Raw genomic sequence first — 22,166 nt, 5'->3', positions numbered from 1 at the left:
CCTGGACTGTGTTTCAGCAATGCGTAGGAGCACTAGAGAAATTCCATCAGCAGTGCCTCCGCCGCATCCTCTGGATTCAATAGGAGGATCATCGAACAAATGCTGGTGTCCTTCTTGAAATTAGCACCAGAAGCATTCAGGCAAAACTCCTGTAAAATCCAATTCAATGGACTGGACACTGTGTCCAGATGGCTGTAAACTCCCTTCCCCGCCAGCTCCTGTTCTCTCAACTCTTAAATGCTCAAAATTCTGGGAGGACAAGGAAAATGCTTCAAAGGCATTCTGAATCATAGCAGCATTGACATTGATGACTGGGAGGAGCTTGCTAACATTCCTTCAGAATGGTGACAACATGTCCATCGAGCTGCATCATGGTTTGAGTCCCAACATCATAATGATGAAGCAGAGCGGCAGCAGATAAGGAAAGGAAAGGAAGCAAATCCTGCATCCTGGATCCTACTACCTCATGGGACGTCCTGCCCCAGGTGCCCAAATACCTGTGGGTTGAGAATAGGCCTGTTCTGTCATATGCAGACCCATGGCAGAAACTTATGACCCTGAGTAGTCATCAACCTCGAATTAAGAATAGCCCCGGCTGCCAACCCAATGATGCATTTACATATTTGGACTGTAAACCTAATCTAGACTTTACCTTACAACACTTGCAAACTGCCCCACAAAGACACTGGCCCCAGATCTGCTGAGTTATGACCCCTCTGGTCCATATAGGTCTCCCAGAACTGGTTCCAATGTCTGAGGAATCTAAAGTGCTCCTTCCTTCACTATCTCTTCAGCCATGCATTCAGCTACTCTAGATTCCTATTTCTAAACTAACTCACACATTGCAAATTAAACCAAGGTCCAGTCTATCCTCATGCAAAAGACCCCAAGTCACTATTTAACAGAACAGGAGGTTAGTTCTCCCCGGTGTCCTGGCCAATATTTATCCCTCAATTGGTACCACAAAAACAGATTACCTAGATGTTATCAAATTGCTGCTTCAGAGAGCTTGCTCTGTGCGAATCGGCTGCCATCCTTCCTGCATTACAACAGTGACTGTGCTTCAAAAAAATATATTATTGACTGGGATGTCCTGTGGTCATGAAAGGTTTGATACTAATGCAATTCGTTCTTTTCACAGAATCACAGAATTGTTACAGTATAGGAGGCCATTCCGCCCATTGTGTCTGCACCAGATCTCTGAATGAGCAATTTCCCTAGAGCCATTTCCCACTTTCCCCAATAACCCTGGACATTTTTCCTTTCCAGATTTTTAGTCTAATTCCCTTTTTTGAATGCCTTGATTGAACCTGCCTCCACCACACTCTCAGACAACACATTCCAGATCCAAACCACTCGCTGCATGAAAAAGTTTTTTCTCATGTCGCTATTGCTTCTTATGCCAATTACCTTAAATCTGTGCCCCCTAGTTCTCAATCATGCATTTAAATGAAATTAGGAGCAGGAGTAAGCCATTTTGCCCTTTGAGCATGCTCGCCATTCACTGGGATCATGGCTGGCCTAATTATAACCTCAACTCCACGTTCCCATCTATCCCCGATAACCTTTCATCACCTTATTTTGACCAATCCTTCCACAAATGGGAACAGTTTCTCCCTCACTGTCCAGACATCCATGATTTTGAATACCTCTATTAAATCTCCTCTTGACCTTTTAGTGTTAGTGTGAGTCAGAGATACATGTACAGGTATGGATTCAGTGTATATATGTCAGTATCAACTAAGTCTGAATAATGTAAAAGCAAAATACTGCTGGAAATCTGAAATAAAAACAGAAAATGCTGGAAAAACTCAGCAGGTCTGACAGCATCTGTGGAACGAGAAACAGAGTTAATGTTTCGAGTCCATATGACCCTTCTTCAGAGCTCTGAAGAGCTCCACAGTTGCTGTCAGACCTGCTGAGGCTTTCCAGTATTTTCTGTTTTTATGTCTGTATGGTGTAGTTTAGATTTGTGTACTTTCATTTAAATGCATTGTAGAATTATAAGTTTCAGAAGGAGGCTATTTATTTGTGCGAACACTATCTACTTAGACCTGCTTCGCTGCTCTTTCAGAAATACATTTTTTTCAAATATTTATCCTTTTCTCTTTTAAATGTAATTACGGATTCTGCTTCCCCACTTCTCCGGTAGGGCATGTACCAGCAACACTTTACATTCTAAAAAAAAAAATCTCCTAACCTCTCCCTTTATTTCTTTGGTGATGATTTTAAACATTCCCCTTGTCATCCCCCATCCCCCGCAAATCACTCTCGTGTAGAAATAGATTTTCCTGATTTACCTCTCCTGTTTCAGAACACCTCTGTCATCTCCACATTTAAGTGAACCAGGTTCCGGATCCATTAGTCCTTACTGAAGTTCCACATTCCTGGTACAATATTAGTAAATCACTTCTGTAACTCTTCAATTAACATGGACATTCTTCCTAAAGTAAAATGTCCAACATTGGGCACAACATTTCAAAACCGGACATTCTGAAACTGGCCAATTATTTTAGCAAGTATAGCATTACTTTTGAATGTGTTCTCCATGTCCTTATTAGAGTTTTTAAAAATTCTTTCATGGGGTTTGGGTTTTGCTGGCAAGGCCAACATTTATTGCCCATCCCTAGTTGCCCTTGAGAAGGTGGTGGTGAGCTGCCTCTTGAACGGCTGCAGTCTATGCAGTGTTGGTACATCTACAACGCTGTTAGCAAGGAGTTCCAGGATTTTGTTCCAGCGACAGTGAAGGAACGGCGATATTTTTTCAAGTCAGGATGGTAAGTCACTTGGAGTGGAACTTGCAGGTTGTTGTGTTCCCATCTATCTGCTGTCCTTGTCCTTCTAGATGTTAGAGGTCAGGGTTTGAAAGGTGTTGTATAAGGAGCCTTAGTGAGTTGATGCAGTGCATCTATTTATAGTATACACTGCTGCTAGTGTGCATCAATGCTGGAGGGAATGGATGTTGAAGGCGATGAATGTGGTGCCAATCAAGCAGGCTGCTTTGTCCCAGATGGTGTCAAGCTTCTTGAGTGTTGTTGGAGCTGCACTCATTCAGGCAAGTGGAGAGTATTCCATCACACTCCTGACTTGTGCCTTGTAAATGATGGACAGGCTTTGGGGAGTCTGGTGGTGAGTTACTTGCCTCAGAATTCCCAGCTTCTGACCTGCTCTTGTAGACAGTGTTTATATGGCTAGTCCAGTTCAGTTTCTGGTCAATGGTAACCCCCAGGATGTGGATGTTGGGGGATTCAGCAATGGTAATGCCATTGAATGTGAAGGGGAGATGGTTAGATTCTCTCCTGTTGGAGATGATCATTGCTTGGCACTTCTGAGGCATGATTGTTAATTGTACATGTTCAGCATGGAATATGTCCTGTATGCATAATGTTGGTGCTGCAAATTCAAGTTTTATTTTCGAACTATCTTCGCTCTCCGTCTATCAATGGTTCCTTTTGACTCAGAAAATGTACCCTTGCTCTGCACTGAATTCATAGCAGTGTATCCCTGAGGGATAGGTAATTATACCAGTTGCAGTAAACAACTTATTAGATTTAACATAGCTTCATGTTTGCCACTAAGCTCTCTTTGAGATGGAGGATATTATCATGCAAGCTAAAAATTTATAGATTAAAGCAAGTCATATCTTTTCTTGCAATTAGTGATATGATGTGTAAAAATCAGTAAATACTAAAATTATGGTAAATATAAATATCCATATGCAAGAAAGTACCAATTTTCTTTTGTTTAAAGATATTTGGACTTCAAATAAAATTTCTGATTTCTGACATGATGAATTCAATTGGTTTTGTTTGATGATAAAAAAAAATGCTCTCTGTATCAAGCAGGAAGTGAAAGGTAAATATCGGTTGGGATTTCATCCAACCAGTTACGGTGGGAACCATGGTGCCGTGGCCAGTTAATTGCATGTCAATTTCCTGGTGACGGCAAAAACTCCTCTCATTAAGTCAGAGGGAGGAAGGAGCAGACACGGATTCCTGGCCGCAAGAGGCGGGATGTCAGTTAGGCTCATTAATGAGCAAATTGACATTTATTATCTCTGAGCCCACCGCAATTTAGTGGCGACTCAGGGATTAAATAGGAGCCACACAGATTTCTTGAGCCTCACGAAGGTTGCTCAGCAAACCCTGTTGGGCTGCACCCCTCATCATTGGTCACTCTGTGCCCAATTGAGAGACTTGGGATTCGGAGCGTCATGAATGGAATATGTAAATAGTGAGTATGCATCATCACTGCAGGAAGTGATACCATACAGCATGTGATGCCACAGTAGGAATTGTGTCGATTTCCTAGTAATGTGCATCTAGAGCTCTCCTGTAACTTGTATATAGTACTATGAGTCTTCAATAAAAGAACCCAAAGTACGTGTTATCATTCATCATTGTGTGAATGGAAGTATGTATGAACAATCCAGTAACACAACATTGTGGCAGCTATGCATTTTTGAAGACCATGTTGCAGAAATAAAGTCAAAGTGCAACAGTGAAGATCAGAATAATGGTGATTTGCTTCATTGAAGAATCACAGAGTGGAATGCGTCCAAAGATTGGGAGAAGGCAGAAAAAAGAAATTGGGACAACACAAGTGGTCTGCTACAAAAGCAGATGCAAGACAGTGAGACACCGGGAGGTAGAAGAGCCCTCTGGGATCAGTGCTCAAGAAAAACAATGAGTAATTGACTGTGAGTGTAACGGATTGGTGATCAGCAAGTATATTAAATTGGTTCAGGATCAGGCTGCGAATGTCAGTTTGGAATCAGGCCAACAGGTTGCAAAGCCATTTGGGCATCATGGTGCAGTTCCTGGTGGAAACAGCTCATGAATAGGGCCAAAGAAAAACATGTAATATAGGCTACGGCACCAGAGAGCTGACAATGATACAGAGCCCAGGGCTGGTAGTGTCGAAGATTCAAGCTGCAGACACAGAGCTCTACAGTGCTGTTTGGTATTGCCATCAAAGGAAACCCAACCCACAGTAAACAGGAAAAAATCCTGGAGAAGCAAGGAGCATCAGAACAATGAGTACTAAATCTCCTGTCATGAATTGGAAGGCCACAAATGTCCTATATAAAAGTTTAAGCTTTTTCAGAGAATGGAATTATGATTTTTGGATTTATCCATCACTGAACCTGACAGACAGGCAATGAAAATTAAAATTAAAATAGCCAATTAAAATAAAAGTAAAATGAGGGACTCCATCGAATTAACACATCAGGTCTATCCGATGTGGGTGAAAAAGACCCGGTGAAGTTCTGGAGTACACTGAAAGATCCACTCTGGGTAATGGTGAATTTCAGGATCTACCATTTAAAGTTAATTGCATTCAGAAAACAACCTAAGGAGTCAGTGGATCAGTTTGTAAGCCAATGCCATGGTAAGGGCAGAGACTGTGATTTTTCTGAAGATGAGCTGTCAGAGAGAATCATGGAAGTCGTCATTGCTTCAATGCCAATTGAAGCCTTCCAGAGAGACCTCTTCAAAAACAAAGGGCACAATACCGACACCTTGATGAAAGGAAGTGTAAAACCATTGAGACTGGAAGACAGCAGCTGTGAGTGTTGGGTGTGGCTACAGCTATTGGCGACGTGGCCAAGGCGCCATAACAGAATAAATCCTGTGGGTGGCGAGGTCTCATAACACCAGCCTCAGAATTGTCCAACATTTCAAGAGCACTGCAAGGCGTGCGGATTGAAAGGGCATTGGGCATGGCAGTGCAGGAAATCTGGTTATGACAATGTGGTCAGAGCTTACAATAAGCCACGGTCAAAGAAGTCTGTGCAGCAGTAACAAGGACTGTGCCATAAGTCAATGCAAGCACAGACACGGACATGAGGTTGACAATGGGACAGACCAGGTGGAAGATGCCGAGAAGAAAGCTCTTCAACTTGAAAGCGAGCTGGCTTCCCACACTGTAAATGTGACACAATGGGAGTGCAATCACACTGCTAGAGGCTTTTGCTACATTCAACATTGCAGGCTGGATTTTACGGGCATCGTATTCCCCACCCCGGGACTGAAAAGTCGGTCACCAGCCCACCCACCCAAAACTCAGCTGCCCTGTACCAATATTACGCTGGGAGCAGCCTTACTTGTTTCAGAGTGGGACTTACGCCCCCCCATCTGGTAGGAAGTCTCATGCAAGAGTGCTGCCAGCCAATCTGATTGGCTGGCAGCTCTGTAGACCCAACAGCACCAGGATGAACAATGGCCCTTGCTAGGGTTATAGGCAGTCCCCGAGAAGAAGTGATGGAATCCAGGCTTCAAGGTAAGTCCAGGGTTTTGGATGGATCTAGCTGGCAGACCCCATTGACAGTGGGGAGGAGGGTAGGCAGCCAGGTTTGATAGGCCAGGGGAGAATGTTAAAGGGAAGGTGCGATTTTGGGGATGCCTCCGATGGGCACAGACGACCACCACCCCCCACCCCACTAAATGAGGTACTCCCTTCTTCCCAACAGCAATCCACGTAGTGAAAGTACAGCCCGGGCTGCTCACCTTGCCTCCAGCTTCCCCTGCTGCATGTAAGATAGTGGCAGAGTTGGAATGAGACCCTATGTGGCCATTAATTGGCCAGTTAAGGGCCTTAGTAGGCTTAAAGGCAGTCGGGCTGCCTGATGTTTTACCAGTGCACCGCAATATAGGAGACCGGTCAGGCGTGGGTAGGAATGTGATGGGAAGGCCACCCGTTTTATTTTACAAGCTCCCCCACCTTCAAGTACGCTGGCGGGGGACCGTAAAATCCAACCCTTTTTGTCTGAACAAAATAGCAAACACATGCTCAAAGCCAAGGTAGACACCAGAGCTAGTGCAAACTTTCTGCCGTTTGTTACAACCACAGCTGATGTTATTCGCTGAGCAAGCCAAATCCCAAGGGAACCTTGTCTTACTGATCATAGCTTTTCTTTTGTATTTTGAAAATCAGGAGAAAACGACTGATCCCAGAAGCATAGAACCTCAGTAATACTTCTAGGGTTTTAAAATTAAAAGATTTATTAACAAGAAGGAAAAAAAAACTTAAACACACAGGATTAAAATTACATGGTTAAAACAATCTTATAAAACATTCCCCCAAAAAATACCCACTTGGTCAGAACACACAAGTAAACTACTTGACAACAGCTCCCTTATAGATTTTTAATCATAAAATTCCAGTAACATTACCCAAGGCAAAGACTGCTGTTACTTTAGTAAATAAACCACACGACTTCTCCCTCTTCCACTCTGCTGTGGAAATTCAAAGGAAGTTCAGAAACAGACTGTCTTCTGAAAACAAAGATTTTCTGGCTTGAAACTGGATGGCTGCTTAAAATTCATAACCTTTCTCAGCACAGAGCTGGTTTCAGCATACCTTCCCCACACAACCACCAACAAATCATCTCAACATTTTCCTTAAAGATCTTTTTTTCCTGTCATCTTACACTCCATTGTCCTAAGCACCTCTTTGAACTCACATTTTCCAAAATATAAAATCATTCATGTCTTCCTATTACCTCCGCTTATGGGTCAAATAAAATTTAATAACCTTCTCTTGTTTACTTACGAAACTGTTAGAAGTTGTAAAAGTCCCTTGTCACTTCTAAATTACTTTTTTTGCAATTTAACAGCTGAAAAGTCAAGTCTGTACCTATCACCTAATGCAAATGTTAAAACTCAACCCAGTTACTTGTACATTCAACTTCACCATAGCCTCCCATTACAAATACATGCATCTAGCACCTTTACCTTTGTTCTCTCAGTTCCGACAGACAAGCTGTCCTTACTAACCTTCCTCCCAGTTTAATTAATCATGGATTCACACACTCACAGCCTTCTTTACAGAATACTACCATATTCCCAAAAATTTTAGAAAAAAATAACATCCATCTGCACACATTAAGACATGTATCTTGACTGATGGTGCAGCCTACAGCAGCCAGACTGACAGCTTACAATGGGTGATCACCGATCCATTGTATCAGTACGCTGATGTTAAAATGCAGCTATGACAAGTCTGCATGGTCATTGCAAGTTTTCTACTTGGTAATATGAATGGTTCAGCAGCAACAGGATTACCAGCATGGAGGAAGCTCAAAATTGTAACAATACACAAAATCATCAATGCACCATTGGTGGAAGTAAATGTTAAAAAATACCCTATCGAGTTAGTTCATGGCTAACAGCTGAAGTACTGAGATATGTTTAATGCTGTGGGGAGTTTCAAAGACAATGATGTTTTGCAAATAAGGGAAGATGCAATTCTTTCAATTGACCCACCAGAAATTGCAGCGTACACATCCAGGGAAGTCGATGAACATAAACGAAGGCTAAAGGTGCATCCAAGAAGAGAACCAAGCCATACTTAAAGATTTACAGGATCAGCATTAAGTTCAAGCACAGTCGAACCAGGAGAAAATGGCTGGAATGGAACAACAGCTCACTGCACAAGACAAGGAAATCAAACCCCTAAAGGCCGCAAAAGAAAAGGTAAATGTTGCTTTAAACGATGCCATCTGCAAGGTAAATGATCTGACCGAGAATAACCATAAACTACAGAATGATTTAACCATAGCTAATGAAAATATTTTGAAAATGCAGCAGGAAAGACTACTGGATAAGCAGGAAAAGATTAAGTCTACACATGATCGGCATGCAGGTGCAGAATTACCTAGCTTATACGTCAAAAGGTTTGAGTTATTCACCCAACAGAAGGAACCTGCTATCTAATGTTGCAGCAAGCCAAGTTCATATGAAGTCACAACACCCAACAGAGCGATATTGAGGAGGAACAAATGTCGATTAGGGATATTGTCCAACTGCATCTTATCCAATATTCCAATAGCGTTGAGAACACGTTCACAGGTAAGGTCTGAGTGAAATTGTGGAAGACCACTGTGAAGACAACCAGCGCAACACTAAAGTGCAGGATACCCAATCATCTACATTGATGTGTCAAGAACACCATAGTGAAGATTCTAGATCACAGAACAGTTTTACTATTACAAGGTCAAGGCAAGGTATTAGTAAACCAGTAATAAATTTTCTTCTTGATTCTCTTCCCATGCCTAGAGGCACAAGAGTCAGATGAAGCACATACTTATGTCTGTTTCCATAGCTAGTTATTCCCAGAGCAGGTTGCTAGCCTGTTGCCAGGGGCTATAGCTTGAGGGGCACCACTCCACATCAAGAATGGCTGACCAGGAGACTCTCCCACTCTTACTACCTGCCATAGGCATATTGGGAGGATTCACAGGTTAATAATCAAACTGTTTGGCCACATTATGAACCCAGCTTCTCAAGTCCTGGAGTGGGACCTGAAGCAAGAGCTTCTGGCTTAGAGGCAGGAGTGCTACCCACTGAGCCACAAGACCTCCTCCACCCCCATACACTTTAGGTAGTTTTAAATGATGGATGGAGGTCTAATTTTTATATAAATGGTGATGTGTATTTATTCTTACTCTGTAATGTTCTACTTGAGGAGATGTTATGATATAAATTTAATGGAATGCCTAAATAGTGAGTGCGCATCATCACTGCAGGAAGTGATATCATACAGCATGTGACACAGCAGGAGGAGCTGTGTTGGCTTGCTAGTTAAATGTGCGTGCAGAGCCCGCCTAGACATGTAGATAGTATTGGGAGTCTTCAATAAAAAGAACCCAACATATTTGTTGCCATTTATCAATGTGTGATTGGTAAGTTTGTGTGAAGAAGACAGCGACATAACAAGGACGGCAGGGTGGTGGGAAATGGGTGCTGAAAGCCACCCTCCCCACTCTTGGCCTTCGACCCCCACCATCCAATCCAGTGACCCTCCCCACCACCCCGTGATCCCCATTCTGCCCTCAGTCACCTTTTCCCCTGTGTTCCTCAACGATTCTGGGCCTCTGGTGGGTGCATTGCTGCCAGCTGCCCCTGCTCCCAGTGGCACAGTTGGGCAATAAGGAGCTGCCAGCCTCTGATTGGCAGCTCTCGGTGGGTGGGATTTCCACCCCCAGAGTCCTGATTCATGGGGAAGGCCTAATGGTGGCCATGTAAGCCCCTGAAGGGCACTTAATACCGTCGGGCCTCCCCCATGGAACTAACGGGGGTTCCTCGCCAGTTCTCCAACTGGCCAAGATCCCCATCAGACTGATTAAATCCTGCCTTATCTTTTTATTTACTTATTCTTTCATGGGATGTAAGTGTCTCTGGCAAGGCCTGCATTTGCTCCCTATCCATAATTGCCCTTGTACTGAACCATTTCAGAGGACAGTTAAAATTCAACCACATTGCTGTGAGTCTGGAGTCACATGTAGGCCAGACCAGGTAAGGACAGCAGATTTCCTTCCCTAAAGGGGCATTAGTGAACCAGATGGGTTTTTACAACAATCAATGATAGTTTCATGGCCACCATTACTGATACCAGCTTTCAATTCCAGATTTTAACTAAACAAATTCAAACTTGCTATCGTGGGATTTGAACCTGTGTTCCCAGAACATTAGTCTGGGCTTTATGGATTACTAATCCAGTCATATTACCACTGTGCCACTATCTCCCCAAGCCTTCAACATAAGGGATGCCAGAAGTAACTTCACTTGTGGACAAACTGCCTCCAAGCCAGGAAGAGAGAGATTAGAAGGTTTTTGAAAGGGGAGAAGGAGATAGAGAAACAAAGAGAATGAGTGAAGGAATTTTACAGAGTTGAAACCAAGGTAGCTGAATGCTTTGCCATCAATGGAGTGACAAAGGCAGGACGTGACATACCAATATATTTTTTAAAAAAAGAATTTCACTGGAATATCAGGCTGGAAGGAAAATCTATAGAGCAGAAGAAACCAGTCTTCCACACGTAAAGAAAAATGCTGCTAACTAAATGAAGGAAAACAGAGCACCTTCAGCTTTGAAGTAAATAACACAAGCATTTCAAATGTTTGGTCTAAGTTAGGTTTGGTCTAGTTATGGTCTAACACAGGGCGGGATTTTCACTCCCAAGGCGGATAGCACAAATCAGGAAATTCCCTGGCTCACAACGCTAACCTTGGGAAAAAACACCCCGTCAGACACGATTTTCATTCGGTGGGGGGGCAGGTATGAGATGGAGTCAGACCTGCTGCCCCTGGGCACAGACTGGAAGCAGCTGCAGGAGCTATCAAGTGCCGAGATGGGTTATTTAAAAGACCCGGATTGGTTCTCTGGGATTTTATCCCAGTTGTTTTGTTAAATATTAGGCCCTCTGGCCTCACCCCTCATCCTATCACCCACCCATTCCCCATGACCCATCCATGGTAACTCATGCCCCCACCCACTCTATGACCCTTATACTCCCCATGCCATCTTAATGCCAACTCATTACAGCCCATGACCCCCACCCACACCCATGGCCCCTTATCACTCACATGCTGTAGATAGATAGGTTAAGTGACTGAGCAAAGATCTGGCAAATGGAGTATAATGTGGGCAAATATAACATTCTCCATTTTAGCAGGAAGAATAAAATAGGAAGCTTATTATAAGACCATAAGACATGGGAGCAGAAATAGATCATTCAGCCAACTGAGTCTGCTCTGACATTCAATGAGATCATGGCAGATCTGAAAATCCTCAACTCCACTTTTCTGCCTTTTCCCCATGACCCTTGATTCCCTTACTGATTAAAAATCTGTCTATCTCAGCCTTGAATATACTTAACGACCCAGCTTCTACAGCCCCCTGTGGAGGAAAATTCCACAGATTTACTACCCTCTGAGAGAAGAAATTCCTCCTCATCTCTGTCTTAAATGGGCGACTTCTTACTCTGAGATTATGCCCTTTGGTCCTAGACTCTCCTACAAAGGGAAACAACCTCTCAACATCTATCCTGTCAAGCCCCCTAAGAATCTTATACATTTCAATAAGGTCACTTCTCATTCTTCTGAACTCCAATGAGTACAGGCCCAACCTACTCAACCTCTCCTCATAAGAAGATCCCTCCATACCCAGGATCAACCTAGTGAAACTTCTCTGACTGCCTCCAATGCCGGTATATATCTTTCCTTAGATACGGGGACCAAAACTGTTCACAGTATTCCAGCTCTGGTATATCTACTTATTATCTAAATGGTGATAGGTTGCAGAGCTCTGAGATTCAAAAGGGATCTGGGTATCCTACTGCATGAATCACAAAACATTAGTATGCAGGTACAGCAAGTAATTAGGAAAGCTAATAGAATGTCATTGTTTAATATGAGGGGAATTGATTACAAATGTAGGGAGGTATGCTTCAGTTGTACAGGGCATTGGTGAGACCACATCTGGAGTACTGTGTACAGTACTGGTCTCCTTATTTAAAGAAAAATGTAAATGCTTAAGAAGCAGTTCAGGAATGAATATCAAGAATGGGCAGGTTGTCTTATGAGTAAAGGCTGGACAGGTTAGGCTTGTATCCACTGGAGTTTAGAAGAGTAAGAGGCAACTTGATGGAAACCTTTAAGATCCTGTGGGGTCTTGACAGAGTGGATGTGGAGAGGGTGTTTCCTCGTGTGGGAGAATCTAGAACTAGGAGTCATTGTTTAAAAATAAGGTGGCACTCATTTAAGACAGAGATGAGGAGGAAGTTTTTTTCTCTCAGAGGATCGTGAGTCTTTGGAATCTCTTCCTCAAAAGACAGTGGAAGCAGAGTCTTTGAATTCTTTTAAGGCAGAGCTAGATAGATTCTTGATTAACACGGGGGTGAAAGGTTATTAGGGGTAGGCAGGAATGTCAGGTTGAGGTTACAATCAGATCAGCTATGATCTTATTGAATGGCAGAGCAGGCTTGAGGGGCCAAGGGGCCTACTCCAGCTCTTAATTCATATGTTTGTCTGCCAATTTAATGCTAAATCATGTCAAACCATGTCCCCCACCCACCATGCCCTTACAACTCCATGCCAACTCACACAGTATCCATGCCAATTCATACAGTATCCATGCCAGCTCACCCAGTATCGACCATGGGCAGACTTCAGAACCCATATTGTAATAAAATAAAATAAAGGTCTAAATACCTATTACAGCCTTTACTATAGTTAAAAAACAGTCCCATTCATGTAAGCCTATACAAAACTTAAAAAAACCCTCAAGTACTTAATCCCGAATAAAATAACAAACAGACTTGTATTCAAAACCCCAGATCAAAGATAGCTAATGCTTTAATATTATTTCAGCTACCAATAAAACTGTGAACTTACAACTCCCCTGCTGGAAAAAATGTAGGTTGTGGAAAATAGCCAAACATTAATGAAGATACAATGATAGCCTTTGGGGTAATGTCAACAAACAATTATTGTAACTACTAGAACATATGTTTTCAACTATCACTTATACAGGCAGGCCTTTGTAAATTCTTAAAGGGCTGGGAATTTAAATAACTTCACAGCTTGAAAATTCTATAGACTTTATTCACAGTTCACAAGTTTTTACACCTCCTCCACAAATTTGTGACTCCCACACTACAGGATCAGCATAAATGGCATCTGTTTGAACTCAGCACTGTTGAGTTTGGGATTCCAACATGCATGAGTCATACCTCAGCCCCCTTTCCGCTACCCGCAAAAAGTTGGATCTGTCGAAAATGGGGACAAGCTCCTGAATCTGGGTCCCACCCGCCAATTTTAAAGGTCCGCAGTATCTCCATGACTCTGCAAATCCTGACCCATATTGTCAATCTAAATTTCTTGTGTGTATGATATTAAAATGTGATGTATAGAAATGTAGCTACTCGCGTAATCACTCTGAGACATCCAACTATACTGAGGTCACCCCATCTTTCTGTTGCCCTCCACTTTGCCCCCTAGAAGAGATCATTGTGGCTTTTCACCTCTGCACAAACACTGACATTTTCTTTTCTAGATGTCAATTGTTTGAGTTCTTTTCCTCTTGCAGTTTACAACACCTCTTCATTTGTCTTATGTTCTGAATATGGAATTTTTAGCATCCACATTTCAAAGGCATGTATTTTCTTCCACAGATCGTTATTATCCAGGTTTCTGAGGCATACAGGAAAGTGGATAGAATGCAGCATCTTATGAGTTTTTTACCTTGTTACAAGCTTGAGTTTTCTTCTTGTTAACACATCCTTCATCTTCACAAAATTACTTTTGGCTATCTTTATCCTTCTTGAAACTTTTGTATCACATCTACCATCTTCTGTTATCATTTGTCCTAAATAGACATACTTATCTACTTGTTCCAGTGTGACGCCATCCATTTCAATCTTCACTCTTGTTTCTTCTAATGTATTCCTTCTAACTAACATTGTTTTTGTCTTTTTGGTGTTCATGCTCAATCCATATTCTAAACTTCTAGATTTTACTTGATCTATGATATTTGTAGGGCCTCTTCTGATTCTACAAGTAGTGCTGTGTCGTCAGCACACCGTAAGTTTAAGTTCTTGCTTCTAATTTCTACCCTGGAAATACATCTAATTCTCTGAATATTTGTTCTGTGCACAGATTGAATAATTATGACAACAAGGGGAGGCAATGGTGTAGTTGTATTGTCACTGACCAGTATTCCAGAGACCCAGGGTAATGCTCTGGGGGACCTGGGTTTGAATCCCGCCACAGCAGATGGTGAGATTTGAATCCAATAGAAATATGGAATTAAAGGTCTGATGACAACCATGAAACCATTGACAACTGCAAAAACCCAACTGCTTCACTAATCCCCTTTAGGGGAGGAGATCTGCTGGTCTAGCCTACATGTGACTCCAGACCCAGAATGTGTCAGCCACAAACTAATGTGGTTGACGCGTAAATGCCTTCTGAACAAGGGCAATAAATGCTGGCCTAGCTAGTGATGAACGAATAAAATAAAAGTACACAGTGGGCTGCTGTCTTCTGTTGTACATTTTCTAGCCTGATGCTTTCCCTTTGGTCCCAATATCTCACATCTTTACTATCAGTGTCATTTTTCAGAATCACATTAACTTTTGGTGATAAGAACAGAAGAAATTGGAGCAGTGGTAGGCCATTAGGCCTCTCAAACCTGCCATTCAATAAGATCATGGCTCAGCCCAGGTCTCAACTCTTCCTTTGTGCCATCTCCTCATATAGCCCTCAACTCCCCAATATTTCAAAAATCTATCTACCGCCTCTTTAAACATTTTCAGTGATCTAGCCTCCACAACTCTCTGGGATAGAAAATTCCAGACATTCACTACCCTCTGAGAGAAGAAATTCCTTCACATCTCAGTTTTAAATGTTACTCTGTAACTATGCCCCCTAGTTCAAGATTCCTCCAAGAGTGAAAATATCGTCTCTATATCTACCCTGTCAAGCCCCCTCATAATTCTTCTAAACTCTAATGAATGAAGCCCTAATCTGTTTAGCCGTTCTTGATAAGTCAACCCCTTCATCCCAGGTATCGGCCTAATGAATCTCTCTTAAACTGCCTCCAATGCCAGTATATCCTTTCTTAAATATGATTGAATGCTTTTCCATTGTCAATGCAGTATATGTAAATGTTCTTATTTACTTCTAGACATTTATCGCAGATTGTTTGTAGGTTAAATATGCCCTCTCTTATTCTTACTCCAGGTCTAAATCTAGACTACGTTCCATCAATTTCTGCTTCAGCTGTGTTATTTCTTTCTATTATGATTTTCAGGATTACTTTAATGAGATGACTCATTAAGCTTATAGTTCTAAAATCATTTCGCTTCATTGCTTTAGGTTTCTTAGGTAACTTCACAAATAATGAGTGTTTCAAGTCACTTGGAATGTATCCTTTGGTATATATTTGATCAAAAATTTCTGTTGTTATTTCTAATTCTGTTTCTCCAAGAGATTTTAGATGCTCTGCCGTTACTACATCTATGCCTGGAGCATTTCCTGTACTCATTAATTTCCAAGCATTCTTTACCTCTGATATCATGATGTTTGGTCCATCGTTTGCCTCTGTATCTTGAGGACTCCCTTGGTTTGGATCATCGTACAACTCACTTATATATTCTGCCCACATTTTTGCTTCTGCATCCCTTTTAAGCAATATTTAACCATCCTTGTCTTTTATGCACCCACTATCTGTTGTTATCCCTTTCTTTCTATCTGTCAAAGATTTCACCTCGTGGTGCATAACTCCCATTTTGTGATTTCTTTCCAGCACCAATACTTCATCGCGTACCTCATTATACCAGTTCCCTTTAGCCTGCTTACATGCATTCTTTACTTTCTCTTCAATTTCACCATACTCCGGTGTGTTTCTTTTCTTTTCTCTTTCTATCATCATTGCTAGTAACTTATCTGTCATCTACTCCTTGTCTCTTTTTGGTAATATTTCCTTCGCAGGATGTTGTATACTCGTTTTCATGTTTTTCCATTTGCTTTCTTTTTCTTGTTCTGAGACCTCTGTTTGATCAAATTCCTCAATCCTGAGACTTGCTTTTTTACTTTAAGAGTGAATGCCTCTCTGATGGTTCTCATCCTTTAGCATGTTTAAGGTCTAAATGGTCGCACATGTTTTTCTTTTTTGGTATTTTTAGTTTCAACTTAATATTTGCCACAAGGACCAGAATCTTCCAGCCCCGTTGGCGTTAGGTGTCATGGTGGGTGGGGGAGATGGGACACAATATGGCAAGAAGGCCAAAAATCAGTTTCATGCCATTGTGAAACCAGTTTGCGATCATCTGCTCCACTCGTCAAAGACCATCGCAAGTTGGGAACCTAATTTCAACATCTTAGCATCTCATTATGAGCCCTGGTTGCCGAAATCATCACCCCATCCCCCACCCACCCCCCACGCTGGATCATCCGGGCACGTCAGTGTGATTGCACACCGACACGTTTCACAACTGTACATAAACGATGTGTACTGGATGAGCTGCACTTCGCTCAGGACTTTGAGGTTTGTTTCCCTACTTTGCTTCGGGCAACACTCACAGTCATCAGCGCCAGGCTTCGCAGGCAGCACCACATCACTTTTAAGGGGGCTCTGGGGTAGGTCTCTGCCTACCAGATCAGCTGTAAATTGGGGGTGAATTTTCAATGGCTGCACACTAGGGCTTGCTTGGGGAAGGGCAAAAGTGGCCTCAGGCAAGTGAAGAGGCTGCAGGGTGAGGACTGCTCTGGTGAAAGGGGGTATCCCAGGGCGTATGTGTGGGCACACCTGTGCAAGTGGCCTCACGATGATGTGGGCTGAGGGGGCAGTGTCCAGAGGAGATGAGGCCAGATGGAAATGTGAAGGTGTATGTGGGAGAGTGGGTGGTGAGAGTGATGACCCTTGAGCTGGCAGTGATTGAGATGCCAATGAATGTGTGATGGACTTGTGAGTGTGAGAGCTGAGAGTGGTAAGATGGTTGCCTTACCCTGGTGGCGCGGATGAGATCATTCATCCATTTTTTGTGCTGGATGGCTGATATCTTGTGTGCAGCATTGGCACTGACAACCTCTACCTCCCAAGCCGAAGTGGTGAGACTGACGGGCCTTCTGCAGCCAGAGCAGGGGTAGAGGATATCGCAGCGGCCTTCACAATATTGAGAAGGTGTCCCAGGGACGTGTCACTGAATCAGAGGCTGCAACCTTCTTGGCTTTTGGGACTATGTCTCCACCGGAGCCCTCCTGGGCTGCAAGCATTGAGAAGTGCACGTGCGGCTGCAGTGAGGAAGCGCCAAGGTAACAGCGTGGCAGGCAAATCGGAGGCTGCCCACCAGTGTGATGGCATGTTCCCTGTCTGTAGCTGCATAATTAATGAGGCAGAAATGGGACAATATGGTGCGAAAACCCACCATTGCAACCGGCGGGTAAAACATCCTTTTTTTCCCGCCCACTACCGCACTTTGTGCAAATCTGGGATAATTCCATCAAAGGAGACGATGACCTGAATTTATATCAGTGCCGGAATATGTGTGAATGTTCTTTATACTGTTTTTCAAGTCACATAGTCTATTTGACTTCTATATACATCGCCTGGATTTCTCCAAGTCAACAGTCTTCATTTTGGTTGCTTAACAAAGGTGTTTGCCACCATCAGATCATTGTCTTGACAAAATTGTATCAGTTTCGCTCCTTTTTCATTTCTCAATTGACAGCCATATTGACCAACGTACATTCCTCATGTTCCTTCACCAATTTTAGCTTTTAAGTCACCATTGCAATTACCACATCAGTCGATTTAACTCAATCGTAACACTTCAGGATTTTTTTTTATTCTTTCATGGGATGTGGGCATCGCTGGCTAGGCCAGCATTTATTGCCCATCCCTAATTGTCCTTGAGGTGTTGGCGGTGAGCCGCCTTCTTGAACCACTGCAGTCCATGTGGTGTAGGTACACCCACAGTGCTGTTAGGGAGTGAGTTTCATGATTTTGACCCAGCGACAGTGAAGGAACGGCGATATATTTCCAAGTCAGGATGGTAAATGGTTTGGAGGGAACTTGCAGGTGGTGTGTTCCCAAGTGTCTGCTGCCCTTGTCCTTCTAGGTGGTAGAGGTCACGGGTTTGGAAGGTGCTGTTGAAGGAACATTGGTGAGCTGTATCTTGTAGATGGCACACACTGTCGTCACTGTGCATCGGTGGTGGAGGGAGTGGATGTTTGTGGAAGGGAGGCCAATCAAGCGGGCTGCTTTGTCCTGGATAGTGTCGAGATTCTCGAGTGTTTTTAGAGCTGCATTCATCTAAGCAAGTGGAGAGTAATCCAGTACACTCCTGACTTCTGCCTTATAGATATGTTTTGGGGAGTCAGGAGGTGAGTTACTCACCACAGAATTTCCAGCCTCTGACCTGCTCTTGTAGCCATAGAATTTATGTGGCTAGTCCAGTTCAGTTTCTGGTCAATGGTAACCTCAGGATGTTGATAGTGGGGGATTTAGTGATGGTAATGCCATTGAACATCAAGGGGAGAAGGTTGGGTTCTCTCCTGTTGGAGATGGTGATTGCCTGGCACTTGTTTCGCGTGAATGTTACTTTCCATTTATCAACCCAAGCTTGAATGTTGTCCAGATCTTGCTGTATATGGGAACAGACTGCTTCAGTATCTGAGGAATTGCGGATGGTGTTGAACATTGTGCAATCATCAGTGAACATTCCCACTTCTGACCTTATAAGGGAAGGATGATCATTTATGAAGCAGCTGAAGATGGCTGGGCCTAGGACACTACCCTGAGGAACTCCTGCAGTGATGTCCTGGGACTGAATTGATTGACCTCCAACAACCACAACCATCTTCCTTTGTGCTAGGTATGACTCCAACCAGTGGGAATTTTTCCCCGTAATTCCTATTGACTCCATTTTTGTTAGGACTCCTTGATGGCACACTCGGTCAAATGCTGCCTTGATGTCAAGGGCAGTCACTCTCACCTCACTTCTTGAGTTCAGTTCCTTTGTCCATGTTTAGATCACGTGAAGTGAATCGAATTTGCTGAAGACTGGCATCTGTGATCCTGGGGACCTCTGTAGGAAGTCACCATTTTATTTCACCATAAAACGCTTTTATCCTGCTCACTGTGATCTTGTGTTGGGCAAAAACTTGTATGACAACCAGCTCAAAAAGCTTTCCTTCAATCTTAATTATGACCGCTCTTTCTGAGATTGGCCAGTAACTCTTTATGCTAAGCCGCATTATGCATTATTGTCAGAGAGCCCAGACATCCATTAGTTTGTTGAAATAGCTGCGCCCATGGGAAAACATTGCTTGATTGACAGCTCTTTCTTTTGGATTTATTTGGTCATTGCACAATGTTTATTTACACAAGATAAAGTGGTGTCAAATACTTTTCTGTTTCTGCTATTGATACATTCAAGGTCTGGATGATTGACACTTTTATAGGGCTGTAGCAAAAGCAGTTTTTTTATAAAGAAAGTTAGGAATGAATGACCGTTTTTACAGCTTTTCCACACATGCCACTGTTTTTATAGCATTCATTGGTCTGTACAGAGTGTAAACTGGGTGAACGGGCATGGAACTGCCATGGGTTGGCATGGAGGGTATGAGGGACGATGAGAGTTGGGGTGGAGGGGAAGTGGTTGGCATGGACAGTATGAGTGGATATTGAGTTTGGGTGGAGGGGCATAGGTTGGCATGGAGGGTATGGGGCCAATGGGGGTGGGCAGAGGGGCATAAATTGGCATGGCTGGGGCATGGGGAGTGTGTGGAGGGCTAAGAAGGTGTGAGGGTGAGGGCTTGAGGGTTGTTTTTTGTTTTACTCTTTTTATTACAACTGGTACTAAGTGCCAGGGCATCGAGGCAGCCAGTTTAACCAGCCCACCTCGCCCCTTGACCAGGAAATTTCTGGACTCCTGCTACCCAACTCTAGAATGAAAATCGAGCCCATAAATTTTAGTGTTTTGAGAGGACACATATGATTTAAGTCTATATTTTGTAAATGTAGTTGTGGTATTAATTATCTGTGCAACAAATTGCAAAACACATATTAATACCATACTGGTTTTCAAAAACAAAGTACTGCCAGTAGGAAGCAATAGACAAACATTTTACCAGACCCAGCCCAAAGTTGAAAATAAATCTTTCTGTACAAGATGCAATGTTTAGGACCAGGGACTTTGAAGGTGTTGATTATGGCACGTGTCAATGCATGACATTTTCTGGGAAATGACTTTGAACCTAAGAAGGAGAGTTTATATATGCGGAATGCAGAGTTCATACAAATTGATCATCAATATCTTTCATAGTAATACAGTTTAGTTTAGTCAATTGTTGCGAGGTACAAATTCTATTTTAAGAGGGATTTGGAGGTCCTCCTGCATGAATCCCAAAAAGCTAGCATACAAGTTCAGCAGGTAATAGAGAAGACAAATTTGAATGTAGGCCTTTATTTCAAAGGGGATGGAGTATAAAAATAAGGAAGTCTTGCTAAAACTATACAAGGCACTAGTTAGACTACACCTATAATACTGTGAACAGTTTTGGCCTCCTTATCTAAGGAAAGATATATTGGCATTGGAGGCAGTCCAGAGAAGGTTCACTAGGTTGACTCCAGGTATGGAGGGATTTTCTTATGAAGAGAGGTTGAGTCGGTTGGGCCTTGAGTCGGTACTCATTGGAGTTTAGAAGAATGAGAGGCGACCTTATGGAAACATATAAGATTCTCAGGGGGCTTAACAGGATAGATGCTGAAAGATTGTTTCCCCTTGTTGGAGAGTCTAGAACCAGAGGACATAATCCCAGAGTAAGGGAGCACCCATTTAAAACAGAGATGAGGAGGAATTTCTTCTCTCAGAGGGTAGTCAATCTGTGGAATTCTTTACCGCAGAGGGCTGTAGAGGCTGGGTCGTTAAGTATATTCAAGGCTAAGATAGACAGATTTTTAATCAGTAAAGGAATCACGGGTTATAGGGAAAATGCAGGAAAGTGGAGTTGAGGATTATCAGATCAGCCGCAATCTCATTGAATGGCAGAGCAATGGGCCGAATGGCCTACTTCTGCTCCTACGTCTTATGGTCTTAAGGTCCCAACACATTGGAACATGAATTAATCTGATTGACAGCAGGTACCACAGTGATGACTTTAACTGAGCTTCAAAAGCTTTCTTTTCCTTTCTAAGTCTGACCAAACAGTACATACAGTAATGGTTTGCCAGCCAGCGCTGAATCTACAGAAATTGTGGCAGCTTATCACTTAGGTGATTTTGTGCATGACAGGTAATTAGCTTCAGCAGCTGCTGAACTGTGATTCCCATTGCTAATGAAATAGGGCTTTGTCCATTAAAGGCCACACCTGGTGTGCTACTATTTGATCATTTTAGAGTTCCAGAAGCTATTGGACTTTCGTCTGTTTCTCTCGTACTCACCCGAGTCTCCATAATGCTTGCCTAAGCCGTCCATGTGTTTGCTGTTTTCCCTTCATCAGTTAATGAAAGGCTAGAGGCCCATGACTTCAAGTGGGTTTGAGAGCAGCTGCATCGAAGGAATAGAATTACAAAAGGGTTCAATTAGTCAGCAGCATGTAGTATGTAAATGTGATGACAGGATCTTTGAAGGGAACATTCAATCATGCACACATCTCCTTGCTTTTATAGAGGATTTGCAATAATTCTTAATCATTTGTCCATGGCTAGAGAATGCATTTTAAAAATAATTGCTAGGTCCTTTTGACATTTTGTTTTTTTGCCTCTATCTCTTATCTGATTCCAATGCAAGTCTCCTTAGATGCAAGCTTCCCATTAGATCTCAAATGGAACTTAATGCTGTTTAATTAAGGTTTGACCTTTTCATGTGGAAGCAA

The 22,166-nt window shown here is 42.7% G+C and overlaps 1 protein-coding gene and 1 long non-coding RNA gene across 2 annotated transcripts in view; one reads left to right on the top strand and one right to left on the bottom strand.

The window, feature by feature from the left end:
* The window catches only part of LOC144686358 (uncharacterized), a 79,610-nt gene extending 57,774 nt beyond the window's left edge, over window positions 1–21,836 (bottom strand). Inside the window, exon 1 of the long non-coding RNA XR_013577911.1 lies at window positions 21,733–21,836. This is a non-coding gene — a long non-coding RNA (uncharacterized LOC144686358). The remainder of the gene's footprint in view (window positions 1–21,732) is intronic.
* The window catches only part of celf4 (CUGBP, Elav-like family member 4), a 1,291,869-nt gene that overhangs the window by 85,631 nt on the left and 1,184,072 nt on the right, over window positions 1–22,166 (top strand). The window lies entirely within an intron of this gene.

Source organism: Cetorhinus maximus, chromosome 1 (assembly GCF_964194155.1).
Source record: "Cetorhinus maximus chromosome 1, sCetMax3.hap1.1, whole genome shotgun sequence".
NCBI lineage: Eukaryota > Metazoa > Chordata > Chondrichthyes > Lamniformes > Cetorhinidae > Cetorhinus > Cetorhinus maximus.
This window is presented reverse-complemented; position numbering and strand designations above follow the sequence as displayed.